Source organism: Anolis sagrei, chromosome 8 (assembly GCF_037176765.1).
Source record: "Anolis sagrei isolate rAnoSag1 chromosome 8, rAnoSag1.mat, whole genome shotgun sequence".
Lineage (NCBI taxonomy): Eukaryota > Metazoa > Chordata > Lepidosauria > Squamata > Dactyloidae > Anolis > Anolis sagrei.
The window spans coordinates 5933736-5961520 of NC_090028.1; the positions used below are offsets into that span (position 1 = coordinate 5933736).

Consider the following 27785-nt stretch of genomic DNA (forward strand, 5'->3'; position numbering starts at 1 on the left):
CACCGAAAGTGGGATCAAACTCCATTAAATATACAGTGTGGATGCATCCAAAGTTGCTCCAAAGTGCATTAATTCTACAGTGTTTACATACCCAAAGTTGGATCAAACTGCATTAATTTTACACTGTATCCAAAGTGAGGTCAAACTATATTAATTCTACAGTGCAGATGCACCCAAAGTCGGGTCAAACTGCGTTAATTCTACACTGTATCCAAAGTGGGGTCAAACTATATTAATTCTACAGTGCAGATGCACCCAAAGTTGTGTCAAACTACATTAATTTTACACTGTATCCAAAGTGAGGTCAAACTATATTAATTCTACAGTGCAGATGCATCCAAAGTTGGGTCAAACTGCATTAATTTTACACTGTATCCAAAGTGGGGTCAAACTATATTAATTCTACAGTGGAGATTCACCCAAAGTTGGGTCAAACTGCATTAATTTTACACTGTATCCAAAGTGGGGTCAAACTATATTAATTCTACAGTGCAGATGCATCCAAAGTCAGGTCAAACCGCATTAATTTTACACTGTGTCCAAAGTGGGGTCAAACTATATTAATTCTACAGTGGAGATGCATCCAAAGTTGGGTCAAACTGCATTAATTTTACACTGTATCCAAAGTGGGGTCAAACTGTATTAATTCTACAGTGCAGATGCATCCAAAGTTGGGTCAAACCACATTAATTTTACACTGTGTCCAAAGTGGGGTCAAACTATATTAATTCAACTGTGCAGATGCATCCAAAGTTGGGCCAAACTGCATTAATTTTACACTGTATCCAAAGTGGGGTCAAACTATATTAATTCTACAGTGGAGATTCACCCAAAGTTGGGTCAAACTACATTAATTTTACACTGTAACCAAAGTTGAGTCAAACTATATTAATTCTACAGTGCGGATGCACCCAAAGTTGGGTCAAACTGCATTAATTTTACACTGTATCCAAAGTGGGATTAAACTATATTAATTCTACAGTGCGGATGCACCCAAAGTTGGGTCAAACTGCATTAATTTTACACTGTATCCAAAGTGGGATTAAACTATATTAATTCTACAGTGGAGATGCACCAAAAGTGGGGACAAACTGCAGTAGATATACAGTAACGATCAACCCAAAGTGAAATCGAACTGCATTAATTCTATAGTGTATCCAAAATGGGTTGAAACTGGATCAATTCCACCATGAAGTTGCATCCAAAGTTGGGCCAAAGTGCTTAACTTGCATTGTATACATGTACCCAGAATTACTTTGGTCTCAATAAGGGAGATATGCAGAAGTCTCCCTTTCCCCATCCTTCAGGAAGGGAAAAAAGGATGACCCAAATAATTACCGTCCGGTCAGCCTCACGTCAATACCAGGCAAGATTCTGGAAAAGAGTGTTAAGGAAGTGGTCTGCAAACACTTAGAAACAAATGCGGTCATTGCTAATAGTCAACATGGATTTATCAAAAACAGGTCATGCCAGACTCATCTGATCTCTTTTTTCGATAGAGTTACAAGCTGGGTAGATGCGGGGAATGCCGTGGATGTAGCGTACCTGGATTTCAGGAAGGCCTTCGACAAGGTCCCCCATGACCTTCTGGCAAGGAAACTAGTCCAATGTGGGCTAGGCAAAACTACGGTGAGGTGGATCTGTGATTGGTTAAATGGACGAACCCAGAGGGTGATTCTCCCCAAGGCTTCTTCTTCATCCTGGAAAGAAGTGACGAGTGGAGTGCCATCTGCAGAGCTCCGTCCTGGGCCCGGTCCTGTTCAACATCTTTATTAATGACTTAGATGAAGGGCTAGAAGGCAGGATCATCAAGTTTGGAGACAGCACCAAATTGGGAGGGATAGCCAATAGTCCAGAGGACAGGAGCAGGATTCAAAACGATCTTGACAGATTAGAGAGATGAATGGCCAAAACTAACAAAATGAAGTTCAACAGGGACAAATGTAAGATACTCCACTTAGGCAGAAAAAACGAAATGCAAAGATACAGAATGGGGGACGATGATGCCTGGCTCGAGAGCAGTACGTGTGAAAAAGATCTTGGACTCCTCGTGGACAGCAAGTTAAACATGAGCCAACAATGTGATGTGGCGGCAAAAAAAGCCAATGGGATTTTGTCCTGCATCAAAAGGAGCATAGTGTCTAGATCTAGAGAAGTCATGCTACTCCTCTATTCCGCTTTGGTTAGACCACACCTGGAATATTGTGTCCGATTCTGGGCACCACAATTCAAGAGAGATATTGACAAGCTGGAATGTGTCCAGAGGAGGGCGGCTAAAACGATCAAGGGTTTGGAGAACAATCCCTATGAGGAGCGGCTTAAGGAGCTGGGCATGCTTAGCCTGAAGAAGAGAAGGCTGAGAGGAGGCATGATAGCCATGTACAAACATGTGAGAGGAAGCCACAGGGAGGAGGGAGCAAGCTTGTTTTCTGCTTCCCTGGAGACTAGGACGCAATGGAACAATGGCTTCAAACTACAAGAGAGGAGATTCCATCTGAACACGAGGAAGACCTTCCTGACTGTGAGAGCCGTTCAGCAGTGGAACTCTCTGCCCCGGAGCGTGGTGGAGGCTCCTTCTTTGGAAGCTTTTAAACAGAGGCTGGATGGCCATCTGTCAGGGGTGATTTGAATGCAATATTCCTGCTTCTTGGCAGAATGGGGATGAACTGGATGGCCCATGAGGTCTCTTCCAACTCTGATTCTATGATCCTTTTAATACAAGGACAAAGCCTTCTTTTACGAGGCAGAGTGTTTTCCGTTCACGTTTTTGCCCGCTTTGTCAGCCTACACCTGGTAGTAAAAACAACAGCTGTTACGCTTGTCAGTTCATCTGTATTAGTCACGAACACGGGTCCTCCTCTCCAAAAGGCGCCATCCCACACTCCTCGCCCACCCTTTAATGTTCTCTTGGGGAAAACACATCTTTTTCCTCTCCTTTTTGACATGTGTTTTAGCAATGTTGTAACCCACCTCGAGCTGGGATAAACCAACCTGGACACACAATATTATTTGAGAACATGGACGTTCTAGACCACTCCAACAACCATCATGTCAGGCTACAAAGAAGCCACTGAAATCCACAAGCATTTGAAGAATTTCAACAGAACGAGAGACACCATGAAAATGAACCCTTAATGCCGCAACCCCTTAATACAGTTCCTCATGTTGTGGTGACCCCCAACCAGAAAATTATTTTCGTTGCTACTTCACAACTGTAATTTTGCTCCTGTTATGAATCGTCATGTAAATATCTGATATGCAGAATGGATTTTCATTCTTTGGACTAAATTTGGCACAAATACCCAATATGCCCAAATTTGAATACTGGTGGGGTTGGGGAGGGGGATTGATTTTGTCATTTGGGAGTTGTAGTTGCTGGGATTTATAGTTCACCTACAATCAAAGAGCATTCCGAACTTCACCAATAATTGAATTGAATCAAACTTGGCTCACAGTTCTCCCATGACCAACAGAAAATACTGGAAGGGTTTGGTGGGCATTGATTTTTGAAGTTGTAGTTCACCTGCATCCCAAGAGCCCTGTGGACTCAAACAATGATGGATCTGGACCAAACTTGGAACGGATACTCAATATGCCCAAATGTGCACACTGATGGAGTTTGGGGGAAATAGACCTTGACGTTTGGAAGATGTAGTTGCTGGGATTTATAATTCACCTACAATCAAAGAGCATTCTGAACTCCACCAATGATGGAGTTGAACCAAACTTAGCACATTGAACTCCCATGACCAACAGAAAATACTGGAAGGGTTTGGTGAACATTGAGTTTTGGAGCTGTAGTTCACCTACATCCAGATGAACCTGGACCAAGTTTTGGAGTTGTAGTTCACCTACATCCAGAGAGCCCTGTGGACTCAAACAATGATGGATCTGGACCAAACTTGGAACGGATACTCAATATGCCCAAATGTGAACACTGATGGAGTTTGGGGGAAATAGACCTTGACGTTTGGAAGATGTAGTTGCTGGGATTTATAGTTCACCTACAATCAAAGAGCATTCTGAACTCCACCAATGATGGAGCTGAACCAAACCTGAAACATAGAACTTCCATGACCAAGAGAAAATACTGGAAGGGTTTGATGGGCATTGAGTTTTGGAGTTGTAGTTCACCTACATCCAGAGAGCACTGTGGACTCAAACAATGATGGATCTGGACCAAACTTGGAACGGATACTCAATATGCCCAAATGTGAACACTGGTGGAGTTTGGGGAAAATAGACCTTGACCTTTGGAAGGTGTAGTTGCTGGGATTTATAGTTCACCTACAATCAAAGAGCATTCCGAACTCCAGCAATAATTGAATTGAATCAAACTTGGCTCAGAGTTCTCCCATGATCAACAGAAAATACTGGAAGGGTTTGGTGGGCATTGAGTTTTGGAGTTGTAGTTCACCTGCCTCCCAAGAGCACTGTGGATTCAAACAATGATGGATCTGGACCAAACTTGGTAAATGTCTACCAAATCATCGGAAATCCCTTATTGCAGTGTTTCTCAACCCTCCTAATGCCACGACCCCAAAATCCAGTTCCTCATGTTGTGGTGACCCCCAACCATAACATTATTTTTGTTGCTACTTCACAACTGTAATTTTGCTCCTGTTATGAATCGTAAGGTAAATATCTGATATGCATGGTGTATTTTCATTCACTGGACCAAATTTGGCAGAAATACTCAATATGCCCAAATCTGAATACCAGTGATGTTTGGGGGAATTAATTTTGTCATTTGGGAGTTGGTTGTAGTTGCTGGGATTTATAGTTCACCTACAATCAAAGAGCATTTTGAACTCCACCTATGATGGAATTGAACCAACTTGGCACAGAGAAGTCCCATGACCAATAGAAAATACTGGAAGGGTTTGGTGGGCACTGACCTTTAGTTTTGGAGTTATAGTTCACCTGCATCCAGAGAGTACCGTGGACTCAAACAACTGTGGAGTTGCCTGAGGGTTGAGAAGGGCGGTATACAAATATAGTAAATAAATAAATGGTAAATAAATAAATGATGGATCTGAACCAAACTTGGTACGAATACTCCATATGCCCAAATGTGAACACTGGTGGAGTTTGGGGGAGATAGAGCTTGACATTTGGAAGTTGTAGTCGCTGGGATTTATAGTTCAATTAAAGAGCATTCTGAACCTCACCAACGATAGAATTGGGCCAAACTTCCCACACAGAATCCCCATGAGCAACACAAAGTACTATGTTTTCTGATGGTTTTTTTGAACCTCTGGCACCCCCCTCGCAACCTCCCAGGTGTTCCGACCCCCAGGTTGAGAAACGCTGACCTACACTGTAGAATTAATCCACTTTGACACCACTTGAGCTGCCATGGGAATTGAAGGCCGAAACATCTGAGGACCCACAGGTTGAGAACCAGAGGCGGCCCTAGGTAATTTTCAACGGTAAGCAAACAGTATTTTGGCACCCCCTCCAACCAATCATTGATATATATTTTCAGTTCGTCATGGGAGTTCTGTGTGCTATATTTGGTTCAATTCCATCATTGGTGGAGTTCAGAATGTTCTTTGATTTTAGGTCAGCGTTTCTCAACCTGGGGGTCGGGACCCCTGGGGGAGTCGCGAGGGGGCGTCAGAGGGGTCGCCAAAGACCATCAGAAAACACAGTATTTTCTGTTAGTATGGGGGTTCTGTGTGCCAAGTTTGGCCCAATTCTATAGTTGATAGAATATTCTTTAATTGTAGATGAACTATAAATCCCAGTAACTACAACTCTCAAAGGTCAAGGTCTATTTTCCCCAAACTCCACCAGTGTTCACGTTTGAGTATTTGTGCCAAGTTTGGTCCAGCTCCACCACTGGTTGAGACCACAGTGATATCTGGATGTAGGTGAACTGCAACTCCCAAATTCAAGGTTTTGAGCAGATTAAGCATTAATGCCACGTCTGGTCCAGATCCATCATTATATGAGTTCACATTGCTCTCTGGATGTAGGTGAACTATAACTCCAAATCTCAAGATCAACATCCACCAAACCCTTCCAGTATTTTCTGTTGGTCATGGGAGTTCTGTGGGGGAAGTTTGGTCAAATTCCATCATTGGTGGAGTTCAGAATGCTCTTTGATTGTAGCTGAACTATAAATCCCAGCAACTAGAACTCCCAAATGAAAAAATCAATCCCCCCCCCCCCCCCCGCCTCCAATCCTACCAGTAATCAAATTTGGCCGTATCGGGTATTTGTGCCCAATTTGGTCCAGTGAATGAAAATACATCCTGCATGTCAGATATTTACGTTACGATTCATAACAGTAGCAAAATGACAATTATGAAGTAGCAACAAAAGTAATGTTATGGTTGGGGATCACCACAACATGAGGAACTGTATTGAGGGGTCACGGCATTCGGAAGGTTGAGAACCACTGTTTTAGGTGAACTATACATCCCAGTAACTACAACTTCCATATGTCAAGGTCTATTTTCCCCCATGAGCGCCTCAAGAGCCTCCCTGGGCAAAATCAACTATACTGCAAATGCTTACTTTGCGTAATGGGTTGAGCCGCCCCTATTGAGAACCACTCCTTGGGTGCATGGAGATGCCTTGGAGAGCCTTGGTGTTGTCTCTAGGAGCCTTGGGGATCTTTGGGGATGTTTTAGGGAACTTTGGGTACATGGAGCTGTCTTAGGGAGCTCTTGGAGATTATTTGAAGCACTTCAAAGGCCTTGGAAACCCCTCTGACACCCCCTTGTGACCCCCCTAAGACTCCCAACCTCAAGGTTGAGAAATGCTGTGTTAGAATGAAACCTTCTTTTATTTATTTATTTATTACTTGCACTTATTAACCGCCGCTCTCAGCCCTAGGGCGACTCGCGGCGGTGAACAACAACATAGAAAAGACAATTTACAATAAACAGGACAGTACGCAACATTCTACCTCTACATAACATATACTTATACTAAAAATCCGCTTCGTCATATCATATCATGGGGTCATAATCAGTCTCATAGTCGTGGTCCATTCCGGTCATCATTTCCAATGATATAGCACTTAGTTGAAGGCCAACTCGAAAAGCCATGTTTTCAGGCTCTTACGAAAGGCCATAAGGGAGGGCGCCTGTCTAACTTCAGCAGGGAGGGCGTTCCACAGCCGGGGGGCCACCACCGAGAAGGCCCGCTCTCTCGTCCCCGCCAGGCGTGCCTGTGAGGCAGGCGGGACCGAGAGAAGGGCCTCCCCAGATGATCTCAAGGTCCTCGTGGGCTCGTAGGCCGAGATGCGGTCTGCAAGGTATTTTGGGCCGGAACCGTTTAGGGCTTTGTAGGATAACACCAGCACCTTAAATTGGGCCCGGTAGCAAATCGGCAGCCAGTGGAGCTGGGACAGCAGGGGCGTTGTATGCTCCCTACGCCCTGCTCCAGTTAACAACATGGCTGCCGCGCGCTGGACTAGCTGGAGCTTCCGGGCCGTCTTCAAGGGCAGCCCCACGTAGAGAGCGTTGCAGTAGTCGAGACGGGATGTGACCAAAGCGTGTACCACCGTGGCCAAGTCAGACTTCCCAAGATACGGGCGCAGCTGGCGCACAAGCCTAAGCTGTGCAAATGCTCCCCTGGTCACCGCTGAAACCTGGGGATCCAGGCTCAGCGACGAGTCCAGGGTCACACCCAAGCTGTGAACCTGCGTCTTCAAGGGGAGTGCGACCCCGTCCAGCACAGGCTGTAACCCTATACCCTGTTCGGCCTTGCGACTGACCAGGAGTACCTCTGTCTTGTCTGGATTTAATTTCAGTTTGTTCGCCCTCATCCAGACCATTACAGCGGCCAGGCACCGGTTCAGGACTTCGGCGGCCTCCTTCTGATCAAGATTTTTCCATGAAGATGTTTTGAGAGCAAAAAGAGACAGAGTTCTAACAGTTCCACTCCAAAGAATGCAACCCAAATCAGTTTCGGATTTGAAAACAATCCAGCCATGCACCACAATTTTTTATAGCCATATAAAAACACAAAACTCCAACAGAAACAGCCTTTTGTGGAAAGAGGCAAGTGTATAGATTTAGCTGAGGATTAGCATCAAAGTCTTTCGAGTCTGGCCCCCGGCTGGAAGGCAAGGCTTTGAAACGAGCACAAAAAAGCGAGCGGATTTGGAAGGAAAAGACGACAAAAGGCCAAAGCCTGCTCTGATATACTCACTCACCTTCGATTTTGATGGACTTTGGGGAGCTAAAAATGGAACACATCTTGCTTTTCTCGGTTGGAAAAAATAATAAAGTGACCAAGGAGGCTTCGGAGGCAGAAAGCGGAGGAAACCAGCCTCGGGTTCGAGGCGTCCTCCGAGTAAAGTTTGGAGGAAAGATGGAACTATGGGGTGGAGTGGAAGAAAAGGGAGCCTCGGGACACTTTGAAGGTTGTAATTACGGAAAAAGGTAAGCCTCGCTTAGTGGAATCGCTGAGCAGGAGGGGATAATGATCACTTACGGCCCAGCGGTGCTGAGTTTTCGGCAAAAGTAATAACACCCTGCAAGTTAAATAATTATTTCTGCTTTGTTTCATCCTAAGGCAGTGTTGCACAATCTGAGGGTCGGGCCACAAGGGGGTTTCAGAGGGGTCACCAAAGACCACCAGAAAACACATATTTCTGATGATCTTAGGAACCCCTTTGGCAGAGAAGGCTGAAGATCTCTCCACCTAGAATCATAGAATCAAAGAGTTGGAAGAGACCTCATGGGCCATCCAGTCCAACCCCATTCTGCCAAGAAGCAGGAATATTGCATTCAAATCACCCCCGACAGATGGCCATCCAGCCTCTGTTTAAAAGCTTCCAAAGAAGGAGCCTCCACCACACTCCGGGGCAGAGAGTTCCACTGCTGAACGGCTCTCACAGTCAGGAAGTTCTTCCTCATGTCGCTCCCTGAATTCGAAGAGCCAGCATTGTCCATAGACACCTCCAAGGTCATGTGGCTGGTATGACTACCTGGAGTGCCGTTACCTTCCTGCTGGAGCGGTACCTATTGATCTATTCACGTTTGCATGTTTTCGAACTGCTAGGTTGGCAGAAGCTGGGGCTGACAGCTGGAGCTCATGCCGTTCCCCGGATTCGAAGAGCCAGCATTGTCCATAGACACCTCCAAGGTCATGTGGCCGGCATGACTGCATGGAGCGCCGTTACCTTCCCACCGGAGCTGTACCTATTGATCCATTCACATTTGCATGTTTTCAAACTGCTAGGTTGGCAGAAGCTGGGGCTGACAACTGGAGCTCATGCCGCTCCCCGGATTCAAAGAGCCATCATTGTCCATAGACACCTCCAAGGTCACGTGGCTGGCATGACTGCATGGAGCGCCATTACCTTCCCGCCTGAGCCGTACCTATTCATCTATTCACATTTGCATGTTTTTGAACTCCTAGGTTGGTAGAAGCTGGGACTGACAACTGGAGCTCATGCCGCTCCCCGGATTCAAAGAGCCAGCGTTGTCCGTAGACACCTCCAAGGTCATGTGGCCGGTATGACTGCATGGAGCACCGTTACCTTCCTGTTAGAGCGGTACCTATTGATCTATTCACCTTTGCATGTTTTCGAACTGCTAGGTTGGCAGAAGCTGGGGCTGACAACTGGAGCTCATGCCACTCCCCGGATTCGAACATGTGACCTTTCAATCAAGAAGTTCAGCAGCTCACAGCTTTAACCCACTGTGCCACCTTGTAAAGCTACAACTCCCAGAATGCCATAGCACTGAGCCACAGTTAGATCAAGTGGTGTTGAACTGCATTAATTCTACAGTGCAGATGTGCCCGTAAGAGGCATATCTGCACCGATGGAGGTCTTTGGCAAACACATTGAGAAAAAAGAAGGAATTAAATCCCTCTAAACTGGGCAGAACTTAATTCTCGGCACACTGACGCCCAGCACGGCGCTGTAAATGTCACCTCTTGCCGATAAATGTTAAGATCACAATGGAGGAGTGAATGCTCCAGATTCAATATATTTACATCCTGTCTTTCGGCAAACTCATAAGTCTGAAAAATAAAACGGCAGGATGGAGAACGTTGTAGAAGTTTAGACTTCTTTTGTCGACACGTTTTGTCGACACCGAATTCATGGGATTGGATAAACATAATGGTTTGCAACCGTGCTCTGACCTACAAGAAGCGCTGCCTGAACATCAAGCAAAAAAGTGGGTTCTAGAAACAATATCATACAAAAGCTGACTGGCACAACCTGGGGATCACAACCAGACACAGTGAAGACATCTGCCCTTGCGCTGTGCTACTCTGCTGCTGAGTATGCATGCCCAGTGTGGAACACATCTCACCACACTAAAACAGTAGATGTGGCTCTTAATGAGACATGCCGCATTATCACGGCGTGTCTGTGCCCTACACCACTGGAGAAATTACACTGCTTAGCCGGTATTGCACCACCTGACATCCGCCGGGAAGTAGCAACCAATAGTGAAAAGACCAAGGCAGAGACATCTCCAGCTCATCCCCTGTTTGGGTATCAGCCAGCATGTCAATGACTTAAATCAAGAAATAGTTTCCTAAGATCTACAGAGACACTCGCTGGAACACCCCAGCAAGCGAGAGTCCAAAAGTGGCAGGCTCAAACCCAGAACCTCAACCAATGGCTGATAACAAATGAGAGACTCCCCCCTGGGCACACAGAAGACTGGGTGACTTGGAAGGTGCTGAACAGACTGCGCTCTGGCACCACGAGATGCAGAGCCAACCTCAAGAAATGGGGCCACAAAGTGGAATCCTCAACATGCGAGTGTGGAGAGGAGCAAACCACTGACCACCTGCTGCAATGCAACTTGAGCCCTGCCACATGCACCATGGAGGATCTTCTTGCAGCAACACCAGAGTCACTCCAAGTGGCCAGATACTGGTCAAAGGACATTTAATCAACTACCAGTTTGTTTAGCTGATGTTTGTTTGCAGCCAACACAAAGTTTACACCAAAACAGACAAAACCAGCTTTGTCTTCTGCAACAATATCCAATCTGGAATGTATCCTGTTGTATATCAATGGTCTACCAATTCATCAGAAATTCCCTTCCAAATGCTGAGACCCCTTAATCCAGTTCCGCATGTTGTGGTGACGCCCAACCATAACATTATTTTCATTGCTACTTCAGAATTGTAGTTTTGCTACTGTTATGAATTGTCATGTAAATTATCTGATATGCAGGACGTATTTTCATTTACTGGACCATATCTGCCAAGAATATTCAATATGCCCAAATTTGAATACCAGTGATGTTTGGGGGGAATAATTTTTTCATTTGGGAGTTGTAGTTGCTGGGATTTATAGTTCACGACAATCAAAGAGCATTCTGAACTCCACCAATGATGGAACTGAACCAAACTCAAATGTGAACACTGGTGGAGTTTGGGGGAAACAGACCTTGACATTTGGGAGTTGTAGTTGCTGGGATGTATAGTTCACCTACAATCAAAGAGCATTCTGAACTCCACCAATGATGGAATTGAACCAAACTTGGCACACAGAACTCCCATGATCAACAGAAAATGCTGGAAATGCCCAAAACGCCCACATTTGAATACTGGTAGGGTTGGGCGTAGGATTGATTTTGTCATTTGGGAGTTGTAGTTGCTGGAATTTATAGTTCACCTTCAATCAAAGAGCATTTTGAACTCCACCAATGATGGAATTGAACCAAACTTGGCACACAGAACTCCCATGAGAAACAGAAAATGCTGGGAATGCCCAAAACGCCCACATTTGAATACTGGTAGGGTTGGGCGTAGGATTGATTTTGTCATTTGGGAGTTGTAGTTGCTGGGATTTATAGTTCACCTACAATCAAAGAACATTCTGAACTCCACCAATGATAGAATTGTTGGCACACAGAACTCACATGACCAACAAGGGTTTGGTGGGCATTGACCTTGAGTGTTGGAGTTGTAGTTCAGGTACATCCAGAGAGCACTGTGGACTCAAACAATGATGGAACTGGACCAAACTTGGCACGGATACACAATATGCACAAATGTGAATACTGGTGGAGTTTGGGGAAAATAGACCTTGATTTTTGGAGGATGTAGTTGCTGGGATTTATAGTTCACCTACAATCAAAGAGCATTCTGAACTCCACCAATGATGGAATTGAACCAAACTTGGCACACAGAACTCCCATGACCAACAAAAAATACTGGATAGGTCTGCTGGACACTGACCTTGAGTTTGGGAGTTGTAGTTCAGCTACATCCAGAGAGCACTGTGGACTCAAATAATGATGGAACCAGAGCAAACTTGGCATGGATACTCAATATGCCCAAATGTGGACACTGGTGGAGTTTGGGGAAAACAGACCTTGAAATTTGGGAGTTGTAATTGCTGGGATTTATAGTTCACCTACAACCAAAGAGCCTTCTGAACCCCACCAATTATATAATTGGGCCAAACTTCCCATACAGAACTCCCATGACCAACAGAAAATGCTGGAAGTGTTTGGTGGGCTTTGACTTTGGGAGTTGTAGTTCAGGTACATCCAGAGAGCACTGTGGACTTAAGCAATGATGGATCTGGACCAAACTTGGCATAGATACTCAATATGCCCAAATGTGGACACTGGTGGAGTTTGGGGAAAATAGACCTTGACATTTGGAAGTTGTAGTCGCTGGGATTTACAGTTCACCTACAATCAAAGAGCATTCTGCACTCCACCAATGATAGAATTGAACCAAACTTGGCACACAGAACTCCCATGACCAACAGAAAATGCTGGAAGTGTTTGGTGGGCTTTGACTTTGACTTTGGGAGTTGTAGTTCAGGTACATCCAGAGAGCACTCTGGACTCAAACAATGATGGATCTGAATACTCTGCATGCCCAAATGTGGACACTGATGGAGTTTGGAGGAAATAGACCTTGACATTTGGAAGTTGCAGTCGCTGGGATTTATAGTTCACCTACAATCAAAGAGCATTCTGCACTCCACCAATGATAGAATTGAACCAAACTTGGCACACAGAACTCCCATGACCAACAGAAAATGCTGGAAGAGTTTGGTGGGCATTGACATTGAGTTTGGGAGTTGTAGTTCAGCTACATCCAGAGAGCACTGTGGACTCAAACAATGATGGAACTGGACCAAACTTGGCATGAATACTCTGCATGCCCAAATGTGGACACTGGTGGAGTTTGGGGAAACAGACCTTGACATTTGGGAGTTTGAGATAGATGGACAGATAAATAGATAGATCAATAGACAGATAGATTGATAGACAGGTGAATGGCTAGATTGCTGGCTGGCCAGGTGGATGGATGGACAGATGGATATATAGATGGATGGATAGATGGATAGGTGGATGGCTGGTTGACTGGATAGATAGATCGATAGATAGATAGATAGATAGATGGATGGATGGATGGACGGACGGACGGACGGACGGACGGACGGACGGACGGACGACAGACAGACAGTCAGACATAGATAGATAGATAGATAGATGGATGGATGGATGGATGGATGGATGGATGGATGGATGGATATATGGTTGGTTGGATTGATGAATTGATGGATAGATGGATGGATGGATGGATAGATAGGTGTATGGATAGATAAATAGATGTATGAATATTTACATGGATGGATGGATGGATGGATGGATGGATGGATGGATGGATGGATGGATTATATAAATAGATGGATGAATAGATGGATGGATGGATATATGGATGGATGGATAGATGTATGCATATTTACATGGATGGATGGGTATATATATAAATAGATGGATGAATGGATGAATAGATAGATAGACAGACAGATGAAAATAGACCTTGACATTTGGGAGTTTGTAGTTGCTGGGATTTATAGTTCACATACAATCAAAGAGCCTTCTGAACCTCACCAATGAAAGAATTGGGCTAAACTTCCCACACTGAACAACCTGACCAACAGAAAATACTGTGTTTTCTGATGGTCTTTGATGACCTCTTTGACACCCCCTCTTGTTACCCCCCCCCCCCCAGGGGTCCCGACCTCCTGGTTGAGAAATGATGGACTAGAAGATAGAAACCTCACGTTCAGCCACAGAAATTCGATTTTCCACACTTGGCACTTTTGCAGTAAAGAATCAAATGCACAGTTCTTCTCGAGCAGAAAAAAATGAAATGCAAAGATACAGAATGGGGGACAATGCCTGGCTCGAGAGCAGTACGTGTGAAAAAGATCTTGGAGTCCTCGTGGACAACAAGTTAAACATGAGCCAACAATGTGATGTGGCGGCAAAAAAAGCCAATGGGATTTTGGCCTGCATCAAGAGGAGCATAGTGTCTAGATCTAAGGAAGTTATGCTACCCCTCTATTCTGCTTTGGTTAGACCACATCTGGAATATTGTGTCCAATTCTGGGCTCCACAATTCAAGAGAGATATTGACAAGCTGGAATGTGTCCACAGGAGAGCGACTAAAATGATCAAGGGTCTGGAGAACAAGCCCTATGAGGAGCGGCTTAAGGAGCTGGGCATGTTTAGCCTGAAGAAGAGAAGGCTGAGAGGAGATATGATAGCCATGTATAAATATGTGAGAGGAAGCCACAGGGAGGAGGGAGCAAGCTTGTTTTCTGCTTCCCTGGAGACTAGGACGCAATGGAACAATGGCTTCAAACTACAAGAGAGGAGATTCCATCTGAACATCAGGAAGAACTTCCTGACTGTGAGAGCCGTTCAGCAGTGGAACTCTCTGCCCCGGAGTGTGGTGGAGGCTCCTTCTTTGGAAGCTTTTAAGCAGAGGCTGGATGGCCATTTGTCAGGGGTGATTTGAATGCAATATTCCTGCTTCTTGGCAGAATGGGGTTGGACTGGATGGCCCATGAGGTCTCTTCCAACTCTTTGATTCTATGATTCTATGATTCGAGCACTGCCCACTCCTTTCCTTGGGGTTTATATTAGGCTCGTTCAGCCTCTGCTGCCATTTGATCCCTCGATTAATGTTTTGTTCTGCAGGGCAATTTTTTTCCACCCTCACTTGAACAGAAAAATCACCCAAGGCGTGCAAAACATAATCTTATTAGCACGATTCAAAAGAACTCCTTCCACCATTCGCAGGTAGCTATTGACAACCTTGGAGCCTTAAACGAGGCATGAATGAACTAAACACAAAGGGTCCACCTACACCAGTGGTTGCCAACCTCCTTAATGCCGCGAGCCTTGAATACAGTTCCTCTTGTTGTGTTGACCGCCAACCAGAACATTCTTTCGTTGCTACTTCACAACTGTAACTGTGCTACTGTTCTGAATCGTCATGTAAATATCTGATATGCAGGATGTATTTTCATTCAATGGACCAAATTTGGCACAAATACCCAATACTCCCACATTTGAATACTGGTGGGGTTTGGGGACAATAGACCTTGACATTTGGGAGTTGTAGTTGCTGGGATTTATAGTTCACCTTCAATTAAGGAGCATTCTGAACTCCACCAACGATGGAATTGAACCAAACTTGGCACACAGAACTCCCATTAACAGAAAATAATGGAAGGGATTGGTGAGCATTGACCTTGAAATTGAGAGTTGTAGTTCACCTACATCCAGTTATCACTGTGGTCTCAAACAATGGTGGATCTGGACCAAACTTGGCACAAATACTCAAATGTGAACACTGGTGGAGTTTGGGGAAAATAGACCTTGACCTTTGAGAGTTGTAGTTACTGGGATTTATAGTTCACATAGAATCAAAGAATATTCTATCAACTATAGAATTGGGCCAAACTTGGCACACAGAACCTCCATACTAACAGAAAATACTGTGTTTTCTGATGGTCTTTGGCGACCCCTCTGATGCCCCCTCGCGACCCCCTCAGGGGTCCCGAACCCCAGGTTGAGAAACGCTGACCTAAAATCAAAGAGCATTCTGAACTCCACCAATGATGGAATTGAACCAAATATGGCACACAGAACTCCCATGACGAACTGACAATATATATCAATGATTGGTTGGAGGGAGAGGGGGTGCCAAAATACTGTTTGGGGTTGTGGGGGGGGGGGGTGATTTTGTCATTTGGGAGTTGTAGTTGCTGGGATTTATAGTTCACCTGAGTTTTGAGATGGTTGAAGAGAAGCTCTCCGAAGCTCTAGGTGCTCTTACTGCCTATTAAAGGGGAAACCAGCTGATCCCTAACCCATCTAAAACACAGACATGTGCTTTTCACCTCAAGAACAGACAAGCATCCCAAGCTCTGAGGATTATTACCTGGGAAGGAATCCCACTGGAGCATTGCAACACACCCAAATACCTGAGAGTCTCTCTGGACCGTGCTCTGACCTACAAGAAGCATTGCGTGAACATCAAGCAAAAAGTGAGTGCTAGAAACAATATCATACGAAAGCTGACTGGCACAACCTGGGGATCACAACCAGACACAGTGAAGACATCTGCCCTTGCGCTGTGCTACTCCACTGCTGAGTACGCATGCCCAGTGTGGAACACATTTCACCACACTAAAACAGTGGATGTGGCTCTTAATGAGACATGCCGCATTATCACGGGGTGTCTGCGCCCTAGACCACTGGAGAAATTACACTGCTTAGCAGGTATTGCACCACCTGACATCCACCGGGAAGTAGCAGCCAATAGTGAAAGGAACAAGGCAGAGACATCTCCAGCCCATCCCCTGTTTGGGTATCAGCCAGCACGTCAACGACTTAAATCAAGAAATAATTTTCTAAGATCTACAGAGACACTCGCTGGAACATCCCAGCAAGCGAGAGTCCAAAAGTGGCAGGCTCAAACCCAGAACCTCAACCAATCTCTGATACCAGATGAGAGACTCCCCCCTGGGCACACAGAGGACTGGGCGACTTGGAAGGCGCTGAACAGACTGCGCTCTGGCACCACGAGATGCAGAGCCAACCTTCAGAAATGGGGCCACAAAGTGGAATCCACGACATGCGAGTGTGGAGAAGAGCAAACCACTGACCACCTGCTGCAATGCACCCTGAGCCCTGCCACATGCACAAGGGAGGACCTTCTTGCGGCAACACCAGAGGCACTCCAAGGGGCCAGATACTGGTCAAAGGACATTTAATCAACTACCAAACTCACAAATTTGGTATTTTGTCAAGCTTGCAAACTCTGTTTAATACAATTTTCTGGTGGATACTGACACGATAAATAAACAAACAAATAAATAAATAGTCCACCTACAATCAAAGAGCATTCTGAACTCCACACACAATGGGATTGAACCAAACTTGGCACACAGAACTCCCACGACCAACAGAAAACATTGGAAGGGAATGGTGGGCATTGACTTTGAGTTTGGAAGTTGTAGTTCACCTACATCCAGAGAGCACTGTGGACTTAAGCAATGATTGATATGGACCAAAGTTGGCACGGATACTCAATATGCCCAAATGTGGACACTGGTCAAGTTTGCGGAAAATAGACCCTGATATTTGGGAGTTGTAGTTGCTGGGATTCATACATCGCCTACAATCAAAAAGCATTCTGAACTCCATCAACAATGGAATTGAACCAAACTTGGCACACAGAACTCCCATGACCAACAGAAAATACTGGGATTGGTAGGCATTGATCTTGATTTTGGGCGTTGTAGTTCACCTACATCCAGAGAGCACTGTGGACTCAAACAATGATGGATCTGGACCAAACTTGGTACGGATACTCAATATGCCCAAATGTGGACACTGGTCGAGTTTGCGGAAAATAGACCCTGATATTTGGGAGTTGTAGTTGCTGGGATTCATACATCGCCTACAATCAAAAAGCATTCTGAACTCCACCAACAATGGAATTGAACCAAACTTGGCACAGAGAACCCCCATTAACAGAATATAATGGAAGCGGTTGGTGGGCATTGACCTTGAAATTGGGAGTTGTAGTTCACCTACATCCAGAGGATTGCTTGAGCGCACAGAGACGCGTTGGGGAGCCTTGGAGAATTTTGGCAGCTTTGGGGAGCCACGGGGATGCTTTAGGGAGCCCTGAGTGCAAGGAGATGCTTTGGGCAGCTTTAGAGAGACGTGGGCCGCATGGCTTGGGAAGCCTTGGGCACACGGAGACACTATGGGGAGCCTTGGAGAGCTTTCGACATGGCTGGGTAAGACTTGGGCACATGGAGATGCTTTGGGTAGATTTAGGAAGCTTTGGAGACACATTAGGGAGCCTTGGGCGAACAGGGAAGCTTTACGGAGCCTTGGCGAGCTTTGGGCAGCTTTAGGCAGGGCTTGGGAAGCCTTGGCCGAATAGGGATGCTTGGGAAGCCTTGGAGAGCTTTTGGCAGCTTGAGGGAGCTTTGGACAGGGCTTGGGAAGCCTTGGGCGCACAGAGATGCTTTGGGAAGCTTTGGAGACACCTTAGAGAGGCTTGGGCGAACGGAAACACTTTGGGAAGCCTTGGGCACAACTGGAAAATACTTGGACACATGGAGGAGCATTGGGCAGATTTGGAGAGCCTTGGGAAGACTTTAGGGAGATGTGGAGTGCTTTGGGCAGGGCTTGGGAAGCCTTGGGCACACGGAGATGTTCTGGGAAGCCTTGGAGAGCTTTGGACACAGCTGGGTAAGATTTGGGCACACTTAGACATTTTGGGAAGCTTTGGAGATGCATTAGGGAACCTTGGGCGAACGGGGATGCTTTGCGTAGCCTTGGGGAGCTTTGGGCAGCTTTAGGGAGTTTTAGAGATGCTTTACGGTGCCTTGGAGAGCTTTGGGTAGGGCTTGGGAAGCCTTGGGCACATGGAGACGCTTTGGGCAGCTTTGGAGATGCCTTAGGCGAACAGTTTTGGGGAGCCTTGGGAAGCTCTGGGCAGGATTGGGAAACACTTGCGCACACTGAGGAGCTTCAGGGAGCCTTAGAGAGGCTTGGGCATGGCTTGGACAGGTTTTGGGGAGCCTTGGGTAGCTTTGGGATGTTTTAGGCAGGCTTGGGCACACAGAGATGTTTTAGAGAGCTTTGGGGAGCCTTGAAAAGCTTTGGGCACGGGTGTGAAACACTTGGGCACACGGAGGAGCTTTGGGGAGCCCTGGGTAGGCTTGGGCATGGCTGGGAAACACTTGGGCGCACGGAGGAGTCATCTAGCTCAACTCCATTCTGTCATGCAGAAATACACAGTCAAATTGCTCCCAACAGATGACCATCCAGCCATCTGTTGGGAGAGCCTTGGAGAGCTTTGGGCAGGGCTTGGGAAGCCTTGGGCGCACGGGGATGCTTTGGGAAGCCTTGGGGAGCTTTGGGCACAACTGGGTAAGACTTTGGCCAATGGAGACGCTTTGGGCAGATTTCGGAAGCTTTGGAGATGTATTAGGGAGCCTTGAGCGAACGGGGACGCTTTGGGCAGCCTTGGAGAGCTTTGGACAGCTTGGGGTGGGGGCTTTGGAGAGCCTTGGGGAGCTTTGGACAGGATTGGACAGGATTGGGAAACACTTGGATGCACGGAGGAGCTTTGGGGAGCCTTTGGGAGAGCTTTGGGATGCTTTAGGCAGGCTTGGGCGCATGGAGACGTTTTAGAGGGCAATCATTTTAATAATCGCACACGGCCTTACCTCTTCATTACTGGGAGCCTTGGGCGCACGGAGACGCTTTGGGAAGCCTTGGAGTGCTTTGGACGGCTTTGGAGACGCTTTGGGGAGCCTTGGACAGGATTGGGAAACACTTCGGCGCACGGAGGAGCTTTGGGGAGCCTTGGAGAGGCTTGGGCATGGCTTGGGCAGCTTTGGGGAACCTTGGGGACGCTTTCGGCAGGCTTGGGCATACGGAGACACTTTAAGAGAGCTTTGGGCAGCCTTGGAGAGCTTTGGGCACAGCTGGGTAAGACTTTAGTCAACGGAGACGCTTTGGGCAGCCTTGGAGAGCTTTGGACGGCTTTGGAGAGCCTTGGGGAGCTTGGGACAGGATTGGGAAACACTTTGGCGCACGGAGGAGCTTTGGGGAGCCTTTGAGAGGCTTGGGCACGGCTTGGGCAGCTTTGGAGAGCCTTGGGGACGCTTTCGGCAGGCTTGGGCACACGGAGACGCTTTAGAGAGCTTTGGGCAGCTTTGGGGAGCCTTGGAGAGGCTTTAGGGAGCCTTGGAGAGCTTTGGACAGGGCTTGGGAAGCCTTGGGCGCACGGAGACGCTTTGAGAAGCCTTGGAGAGCTTTGGGCACAGCTGGGTAAGGCTTGGGCGAACGGAGGCTCTTTGGGCAGATTTGGAGAGCTTTGGAGACGCCTTGGGGAGCTTTGGACAGGGTTGGGAAACACTTTGGCGCACGGAGGAGCTTTGGGGAGCCTTGGGCAAGTTTGGGGAGCCTTGGAGAGCTTTGGGGAGCCTTGGGGACGCTTTCGGCAGGCTTGGGCACACTGAGACGCTTTAAGAGAGCTTTGGGGACCCTTGGAGAGCTTTGGGCAGGGCTGGGAAACCCTTGGGCGCACGGAAGAGCTTTGGAGAGCCTTGGAGAGGCTTTAGAGAGCCTTGGAGAGCTTTGGACAGGGCTTGGAAAGCCTTGGGCGCACGGAGACGCTTTGGGGCGCAGGGGAAAGGATGGGGCCCCATTCCAGGCTACTCACTGACCGTTCGGTTCTGCGCTGCTCCTACTCCTCGGGTGCCTCCGCTTCCCAACCTCAGCGCGGTTCTACTCCAAGGGGGAGCATGGCGGTGGCAGCAAGGGCCCCGCTCCTTCGCCCCTTCTTTCCTTCCTTCCTTCCCTTACAGCTCCTTTCGGGGGCCCCGAAAACACAGTCTAGGGCGGGCCTCGGTGTTGGCCCCGGTCCCAGAGGGAAGGGAGGAACGAAGGAAGGGAGGGAGGGTGTAGTGAGGATCCCGCCCCTCGACCCGCCCCTCCTCCGAGTCGCCCCTCGGCTTCCTCTTTCTGCTTCCAAAGATCACACTGTGCCAAGTTAGTTCTCGAAAACGAAACTTTCCCCCTTTCTAGCGAGGAGAATGACTCTCCGAGCTATACAAGCCTAAGAAGTGGGACCCCAATGGCCATCCAGTACAGCCCCATTATTCTGCCAGGCAGCAAGACACCATTCAAGCCCTCCCAACAGATGGCCATCCAGCTCTACAGGCAGCGCTCCAGCTGGAGGTCAGCTGTGACCAGCAGTGCTGTGGAGTTTGAAGAGGCACATATTGATCTATTAATATTTGCATGTTTTCAAACTGCTAGGTTGGCAGAAGCAGGAGCTCATGACACTCTCCGGATCTGAAGCACCAGTGTTGTCCATAGACACCTCCAAGGTCATGTGGTCGGTATGACTGCATGGAGCACCGTTACCTTCCCGTTAAGAGCGGTACCTATTGATCTATTCACCTTTGCATGTTTTCGAACTGCTAGGTTGGCAGAAGCAGGAGCTCATGACACTCTCCGGATCTGAAGCACCAGTGTTGTCCATAGACACCTCCAAGGTCATGTGGTCGGTATAACTGCATGGAGCACCGTTACCTTCCCGTTAAGAGCGGTACCTATTGATCTATTCACCTTTGCATGTTTTTGAACTGCTAGGTTGGCAGAAGCAGGAGCTCATGACACTCTCCGGATCTGAAGCACCAGTGTTGTCCATAGACACCTCCAAGGTCATGTGGTCGGTATGACTGCATGGAGCACCGTTACCTTCCCGTTAAGAGCGGTACCTATTGATCTATTCACCTTTGCATGTTTTCGAACTGCTAGGTTGGCAGAAGCAGGAGCTCATGACACTCTCCGGATCTGAAGCACCAGTGTTGTCCATAGACACCTCCAAGGTCATGTGGTCGGTATGACTGCATGGAGCACCGTTACCTTCCCGTTAAGAGCGGTACCTATTGATCTATTCACCTTTGCATGTTTTCGAACTGCTAGGTTGGCAGAAGCTGGGGCTGACAACTGGAGCTCATGCCACTCCCCGGATTCGAACCTGTGACCTTTCAATCAACAAGTTCAGCAGCTCAGATCTTTAACCCACTGCGCCACCTTGCGAAGCTACAACTCCCAGAATGCCATAGCACTGAGCCACAGTTAGATCAAGTGGTGTTGAACTGCATTAATTCTACAGTGCAGATGTGCCCGTAAGAGGCACATCTGCACTGATGGAGGTCTTTGGCAAACACATTGAGAAAAAAGAAGGCATTAAATCCCTCTAAACTAGGCAGAACTTAATTCTCGGCACACTGATGCCCAGCACGGCGCTGTAAATGTCACCTCTTGCCGACAAATGTTTATTATTATTATTATTATTTATTTATTTATGCGCTTGTATACCGCTAATATCTCAGCCTAAGTCGGCGACTCATTGCGGTTTACAACACTTAAAAAACAGTATTCAGTTTAAAAGTATAAAACACATATACAATACAAATTATTGGGCCACCAATAATAATCCCATGCATCTCGTAACTGGAATCGCAATCCAAAAGTCGTCGTCCATGATTACCAATCCTTTAGTCATCAAAATTTGTTGCAACGGATTAACTGAATGCTTGTTTAAACATCCATGTTTTCAATCTCTTCCGAAACACCATCAGCGAGGAGGCTGATCGTACCTCTATGGGGAGGGCGTTCCAAAGCCGAGGGGCCACCACAGAAAAGGCCCTGTCTCTCGTTCCCGTCAGCCGCGCTTGTGAAGCCGGTGGGATAGAGAGCAGGGCCTCCCCAGAAGATCTTAGGGTTCTGGTGGGCTGATAGGCTGAGATACGTTCGGATAGATAAGTTGGGCCAGAACCGTTTAGGGCTTTAAAGGCCAACGCCAGCACATTGAATTGAGCCCGGTAGCAGATCGGCAGCCAGTGGAGCTGGTGCAGCAGAGGAGTTGTATGCTCCCTGCGCCCCGCTCCTGTTAGTATCATGGCTGCCGCCCGTTGGACTAATTGGAGCTTCCGGGCTGTCTTCAAAGGCAACCCCACGTAGAGAGCGTTGCAGTAGTCTAAACGGGATGTAACCAGAGCGTGGACTACCGTGGCCAAGTCAGACTTCCCAAGGTACGGTCGCAGTTGGCGCACAAGTTTTGACTGTGCGAATGCTCCCCTGGTCACCGCCGAAACCTGGGGTTCCAGGCTCAGCGATGAGTCCAGGATCACACCCAAACTGCGAACCTGCGTCTTCAGGGGGAGTGCGACCCCGTCCAACACAGGCTGTAACCCTATACCCTGTTCGGCCTTGCGACTAACCAGGAGTACCTCTGTCTTGTCTGGATTCAATTTCAATTTGTTCGCCCTCATCCAGACCGTCACAGCGGCCAAGCACCGGTTCAGGACCTTGACAGCCTCCTTAGTAGCAGGAGGAAAGGAGTGACAGAGTTGGACATCATCTCCGTACAGATGACATCGCACTCCGAAACTCCGGATGATCTCGCCCAGCGGCTTCATGTAGATGTTAAACAACATGGGAGACAGTATTGAACCCTGAGGAACCCCACAAGACAAAGGTTGTGGGGTTGAACAGGAGTCTAGATCTTCTGTTAAGATCACAGAAGAGAGGGCAGAAGAGAGAAACGTGCCAAGAGGAAGGCACATCAAGCCAACCCTGACTGGGACCGCCTTCCACCTGGAAACCGATGCCCTCACTGTGGGAGAAGATGCAGGTCAAGAATTGGGCTCCACAGCCAACTACGGACCCACCAGAACACTGATCCTGGAAGACTATCCTACTTGGCCAATGAGGGATTGCCTAAGTAAGTAAGTAAGTAGCCCAAAATGTCACAATGAGTGTGCGGTCCGGGGAAAAAAACATCCAAGACCATCTTCCCATGCATAAAGTACCGGCTTGGTCACATGCCGCCTTGACTACTGCAACGCTCTCTACGTGGGGCTGCCCTTGAAGACGGCCCGGAAGCTTCAGCTGGTTCAGCGCGCGGCAGCCATGTTACTAACTGGAGCGGGTAGCAGGGAGCACACAACGCCCTTGTTGTCCCAGCTCCATTGGCTGCCGATTTGCTACCGGACCCAATTTAAGGTGCTGGTTTTGGCCTACAAAGCCCTAAACGGTTCCGGCCCAAAATACCTTTCGGACCGCATCTTGGCCTACGAGCCCACAAGGACCTTGAGATCGTCTGGGGAGGCCCTTCTCTCGATCCCGCCTGCCTCACAGGCACGTCTGGCGGGGACGAGGGAGAGGGCCTTCTCAGTGGTGGCCCCCCGGCTGTGGAACACTCTCCCTGCAGACATCAGACAGGCGCCCTCCCTCATGTCCTTCCGAAAAAGCCTCAAGACATGGCTGTTCGAGAGGGCATTTAATTAGTGCTATAACAATGTGGTAAAGATGACTGGAATGGAACAAGGAATATGAGATTGGCTACGATTCCACTATGAGACGAAGCGGATTTTTAGTGTAGTTTTTGTAATTGTTATGTAGTTTATATGTTGTTGTAATTGCCTCTTTGTAAATTGTCTTTTATATGTGTGTACACCGCCATGAGTCGCCCTAAAGGGCTGAGAATGGCGGTTAATAAATGCATCAAATAAATAAATAAATAAATAAATAAATTGTTGGGTCCCCCAGCTGCTCACACCTTTCCAGAAGCAGGCTCTCTTGACAACGATGTGCCATGGAAAGAAACCAGGAGGACGTTGTCAACAGACTGATCACACAGGAGGAAAAGTGGGTCCATCACTCTGATCCTGAGACTCAAGTCCAGTCAATGCAATGGAAGCATCCTGACTCACTGCCTCCAAAGAAGGCACGTGCCCAACTCTCGGCAGGCAAGGTCATGCTCACAGTATTTTGGGACCATCACGGAGTTGGATTGATGGATTTCCTAGCAAAGGGGACCAGATCACTGGGGCAGACTAGGCTTCACTGCTGCAGAAATGGCGGGAGGCCATCCAAACCAAGAGACAATGTGGCATGCTCACCAATGGTGTCTGCCTTCTGCAAGACAACGTATTTATTTATTTATTTATTTATTTTATTTGCTTTATTTATTTTTTTTCCAAATAATTTTTATTAAACATTTTATAAATCAACACAGGGAAAGAGGGGGAACAATAACAAGAGGATAGAAAAGAAGGAAGGGTAGCACAAAAACAAAAAAAACACCTAAACTAATCTAAAATGACCTCCACTCCAACCTCAGGATCTTCTCACTCTACTTCTCCAACTTACTTATCTATTCTTGTCCTCTAAAACTTTTATCTTTAAGTTTCTTTTCGTAGTCATAGAAAAAGGTCCAGTCTGTTCTCTTTAGTGATTTTCCAGTATTTCTTCTCATCAAAAAAGTTAGTTCATCCATATCTCTTATTTCTTTAACTTTCTCCAACCATTCTTCAATGGTCGGTATTTGGTCATTCTTCCAATATTTGGCAAAAACAATCCTTGCCGCTGTAGTGTAGTATGTAAATAATTTGTCTTCATTCTCATCCAGTTTAAAATCCGAATCTGTAAATCCCAATAAATAATACTCAGGTTTCTTTTTGAACCTCTTCTTCAACATCTTTTGTGTTTCCTCATGGACAGAAGCCCAAAACTTAGTTGTATCCTTACAGGTCCACCACATATGGTAGAATGTGCCTGTTTGTTCCCCACATTTCCAACATTTATCTGAGACATTTTGATACATATGACTAAGTTTATTCGGTGTCAAATACCATCTATAAAACATTTTATACCAATTTTCTTTCAGGTCCATGGCATATGTATATTTCAACTTTTTGTTCCATATTTGCTCCCATTCTCTAAACTGAATGGGTCGTCTTAAATTTTCGGCCCACTTAATCATACATGTTTTCACCTGTTCAGTTTCCGTTTGCCATTGGACCAATTTATTATAGAGTATTGTCACTGTTTTCTTTTGTATTCTTAATACTTTATCCCATGTGTTTTCTTCCCAGTCAAAACCAATTTTTTGATCTTGTTTGAAATATTCTTTAATTTGTAAATAATGTAACCAAGTTATATTGCCATAAGAGTTCTTGAGTTGTTCAAAAGATTTAATCTCCATTTTCCCTTTTACCAAGATGTCCTTATATCTTGGCCAAACCCTCCATCCTAACAATCTTCTTTGATGTGCCTCCATTGCTGAGACCCACAATGGTGTGTTCTATACCTGGCTCTTCGAAAAGGCCTTCAATTAAGTGCTATGTTTTGGAATGACCACCGGAATGGACTAAGACGACGAGACTGATTATGACCCAAACAAAACGAAGCGGATTTTTAGTTTAATTAGCTGTGTGTTAGTAAGATGTGTGTTATGATCCTGATTTACTGTAACTGTTGTCTTCATGTTCTGTGTTCTGTACACCGCCACGAGTCGCCTTCGGGCTGAGAGTGGCGGTTAACAAATGCAAATAATAAATAAATAATAAATAATAAATAATACCGCATATTTCAGCCCAGACAGGCGACTCAATGCGGTTTACATGGTACAAATTATCAACAGTGTCAGTGCAATTAAAACGCAAGTGCGACAACAGGATCAACAACATCAATCCACAACAGTTAACAAAACAGAACAGGACAGTCAACACACACAACATAACGCCTCAGTGAAATCAGATCCGTTCTCATAATCCTTGTGCCATTCCTATGTTCCATTTACCGTCTTCCTTGATTGGTTGCACTGTTCAACCAAACGCCTGTTCATAAAGCCAGGTCTTAGCCTTTCTCCGAAACGCCAGCAACGAAGGTGCCTGCCTGATGTCTGCCGGTAAGGCATTCCATAGCCGAGGGGCCACCACTGAGAAGGCCCTGTCTCTCGTCCCCGCCAAGCGCGCCTGTGACGCAGGCGGGACCGAGAGCAGGGCCTCCCCAGACGATCTTAATGTCCTAGTCGGTTCATAGGTGGAGATGCGTTCGGAGAGGTAAGTGGGGCCAGAACCGTTTAGGGCTTTATAGGCTAAAGCCAGCACCTTGAATTGTGCTCGGTAGCGAATTGGCAGCCAGTGGAGCTGGCTCAACAGAGGAGTGGTATGCTCCCTGAGTGCCGCTCCTGTTAGCAACCTGGCTGCCGAGCGCTGGACCATCTGAAGCTTCCGGGCAGTCTTCAAGGGCAACCCCACGTAGAGCGCATTGCAGTAATCAATCCGGGATGTAACCAGATCATCCACAACTCACCTGTTGCCCAAATGGAAGAAGCATGCTCCTCTGGCTTTGACATTCTCCCACACCCCCTTATTCACTCGATCTCACTCCACTGGACTCCCATCTCTTTCCAACAAGGAAGTTATGTTTGAAAGGCAAGCACTTTTCAGATGATGGAACTCTGATTTCCAAATTCACAACGTGGCTTTTGGAGCAACCTGTCGACTTCTACAAGCAAGGTGTTGACAGTTGCTTCAAAAGATGGGAGAAGTGTGTGGCACCCATGGAGAGAAGGACTCAGAACTGGGCCAAGTTTCATTGCTCTCCGTCCACAGGAAGTGGGTCCGGGGACATCTTTAATGAACACCCCTTGTATATATCTTTAGCTGGAGTGACACTTAAAATATCTCCCCATTCTGACTTACATACCGCTTCAACTTAAGAACCTACAGAACCGATCTTGTTCATAAACTGTATACTGTATTTCATCACGTAATAGTCGCACCCCCATTTTTGGGGTGCCTAAAAGAGTGCTACAGAACCGATCTTGTTCATAAACCGTACATTGTATTTCATCGCGTAATAGTCGCACCCCCATATTTGGGGTGCCTAAAAGGGTGCTACAGAACTGATCTTGTTCATAAACCGTACATTGTATTTCATCACGTAATAGTCACACCCCCATTTTTGGGGTGCCTAAAAGGGTGCTACAGAACTGATCTTGTTCATAAACCATACATTGTTTTTCATCGCGTAATAGTCGCACCCCCATTTTTGGGGTGCCTAAAAGGGTGCTACAGAACCGATCTTGTTCATAAACCGTATATTGTATTTCATCGCATAATAGTC

The 27785-nt window shown here is 46.8% G+C and overlaps 1 protein-coding gene across 1 annotated transcript in view; it reads right to left on the bottom strand.

Annotated features, from left to right (window-relative positions):
* Positions 1 to 20741, bottom strand: part of CPNE2 (copine 2) — a 144483-nt gene extending 123742 nt beyond the window's left edge. Inside the window, exon 1 of the mRNA XM_067470996.1 lies at positions 20519 to 20741. The gene's annotated coding sequence lies outside the window, so the exon portion shown is untranslated. The remainder of the gene's footprint in view (positions 1 to 20518) is intronic.
* Positions 20742 to 27785: the final 7044 nt, after the last annotated feature.